The sequence below is a fragment of the Thermobia domestica genome, chromosome 6 (assembly GCF_964235325.1).
Source record: "Thermobia domestica chromosome 6, izTheDome1.hap1.1, whole genome shotgun sequence".
NCBI lineage: Eukaryota > Metazoa > Arthropoda > Insecta > Zygentoma > Lepismatidae > Thermobia > Thermobia domestica.
In genome coordinates this window covers 313,028,714-313,031,916 of record NC_137459.1, presented here as the reverse complement: position 1 = coordinate 313,031,916, position 3,203 = coordinate 313,028,714, and positions in this window count along the sequence as shown.

Here is a 3,203-nt window from a genome sequence, read left to right as displayed (position 1 = left end):
ATGCTCATAATTGCCCACTTTTTTTCCATTTGCTCATAATTGCCGACTTTACCTTTTCCCACTCGCTCACACTTGCCGATCTTTATTTTTTTTACACATACATAAAAGTGTTAGCAAGGGCAACATGGGTGTCATGATATGCAGGGGCTCCTCTGTATGACGGCAACTAAAGCATCCATCACCGACAAGGTTTACCTTCTCGCTCCCGTTAAACTTAAGCGTGGACGGACTAGTTTACATGACGGTAACTGCGCCCTCCATCACCGCCACAATTTACCGTATGCTTCCTTTTGTTGAATTTCAATAGTTTACAGTTATGTGGTGATTTCTTTTTCTTAATTTGGTTGTTTACGCTCACACTTGTGTACTTTTCAGATGAGGTATATATATATATATATGTTCTTTTCAGAGCGCGACAAGTGTCTCATGTGGAATGTTCCATATGCTCATAATTGCCGACTTTTTTTTCATTTGCTCATAATTGCCGACTTCACCTTTTCCCACTCGCTCACACTTGCCGATCTTTACTTCTTTTCACATACTTAAAAGTGTTAGTAAGGGGAACATGGGTCTCATGATAAGCACGGGCTCCTCTATATGACGGCAACTAAGCCATCCATCACCGACATGGTTTACCTTCTCGCTCCCGTTAAACTTAAGCGTGCACGCACTGGTTTAATTGACGGCAACTGCGCCCTCCATCACCGCCACAATTTACCGTATGCTTTCTTTTGTTGAATTTCATTAGTTTACACTTATGTGCTGATTTCTTAATTTGGTTGTTTTCGCTCACAGTTGTGTATTTTCCTGATGAGGTATATAGTGTCTTATGTGGAATGTTCCATATGCTCATAATTGCCGACTTTTTTGTTTTGCTCATAATTGCCGACTTTACCTTTTCCCACTCGCTCACACTTGCCGATCTTTATTTTTTTTTACACATACATAAAAGTGTTAGCAAGGGGAACATGGGTCTCATGATAAGCAGGGGCTCCTCTGTATGACGGCAACTAAAGCATCCATCACCGACAAAGTTTACCTTCTCGCTCCCGTTAAACTTAAGCGTGGACGGATTAGTTTACATGACGGTAACTGCGCCCTCCATCACCGCCATAATTTACCGTATGCTTTCTTTTCTTGATCTTCATTTGCTTTCAGTTATGTGCTGTTCTCTTTTTTTTTTTTTAAATTTCCTTACTTTCGCTCACAGTTGTTGTGCAATTTCCAGACGATGTGTATATATCCTCTTGAGAGTACAACAAGTGTCTTATCACACTTTTATGTTCTTTTTATTTATTTAATTCTCCCATTTGGAATATTCCATATGCTCATAATTGCTGTTTTTTTTTTTTTTCATTTGCTCATAATTGCCGACTTTACGTTTTCGCACTCGCTCGCACTTGCTGATCTTGACTTGTTTTCACATACATGAAAGTGTTAGCAAGTGGAACATGGGTCTCACGATAGACAGGGGTTTCTCTATATGACGGCAACTAAGCCATCCATCACCGACATGGTTTACCTTCTCGCTCCCGTTAAACTTAAGCGTGGACGGACTTGTTTACATGACGGTAACTGCGCCCTCCATCACCGCCACAATTTACTGTATGCTTTATTTTGTTGAACTTCATTAGGTTACACTTATGTGGTGATTTCGTTTTAAATTTGGTTGTTTTAGATCACAGTTGTGTGCTTTCTATCGACTCAAATTTCCAGACGATGTGTGTATCTTCTCGTGAGAGTACAACAAAGGTCTTATTTTCTTTTTAATTTTTACCACATATTTTTAAGTATGATAATGGTTTATTTATTTATTTATTTATTTTTGAACTTCACAGCCCTGTATTTCCATTTGGAATTTTTACCTACCTCGTCATTCATTTGCTGTGTTCTTCCCTTAGAAGTATTTAATTTTTATTAAATTATTTATTTATTTAATCTCGTTGAGAAAAATTCGTGTTCACAGAAAGAAATTATTCTTTCACTACCGAGGTGGCACACGCCAACACCGCGTTTTATCGGATTTCTGCCGTTCCTTCCCATATACTTTAGTAGAAGTGGGTGCCGATAGACGGCCGAGTCAGCAAAAAATTATCTTGTTTTCCTAGAAATCGATATCATTTCCTGGAATTGGGAGGCAAGTTTCGACAAGCCTTTAGTTGCTATGTTCATAGCCTTTTACGGGTAGTACAGAAGCGCGTGGGAAAATTTTGGTTTATTTGAACCCCGTCACCCCCCTACTCCTCCTGGAAAGCCAAAGAGCATAAGTGATTTAGCCCCTTGATCCTATTCCCACGAGATGACTGTAGAATATGAACTGAAAACATGATATTCAAATGATCGAAGCTTCTCAGCAGATTGTATGAAATTGGTCTTAGTTGCTAAGGTAAATATTATATGTCATGATTTTTTTAAAAGCGTGAGATGAGAAACATTATATGAGTCTCAGAACGAAACACATACCCATGCAAAATCGTGTTGCTTAGCCCCCCTTGGCCCTATTCCCACAAAGTGTCTGTAGAAGACGTGATAGTCAAATGATCAAAACTTCTCACGAAATTGACTTAGTTGCTAAGGTAAATATTGTATTTCACAATTTTTTTAAAGACGTGAGACATGAAACCAGATATAAGTCTCATAACGAAACACATACCTATACACTCCTTTCCCCCACACCTCCTGCGAATGGATTCCATTGATTGAGCAAATTCTAATAATGGAAACTTCTCATAGCATATCATATTGTTTAAAACGTAGGGTGTGAAGTATGTTATATGAATGTTCACATGATGATATCTGCTATGCTAAGTAAATCGATATCACTTCCTGTTTAGTTGTTATGTTCATAGCCTTTGAGAACATCATGTTGCTAGAAACAAGATGAAACATGCCTTTTAGGGTTACCATCAGCTATAGGTTCATGAAAAAACACGCCTTTTCTAGTCGCCTTGTATTGGTTAGCTAATTTGAATTCCCAAGCCCCGCAGTAGAAGTGGGTGCCGATAGACGGCCGAGTCAGCAAAAAATTATCTTGTTTTCCTAGAAATCGATATCATTTCCTGGAATTGGGAGGCAAGTTTCGACAAGCCTTTAGTTGCTATGTTCATAGCCTTTTACGGGTAGTACAGAAGCGCGTGGGAAAATTTTGGTTTATTTGAACCCCGTCACCCCCCTACTCCTCTTTAGTTGCTATGTACATATCC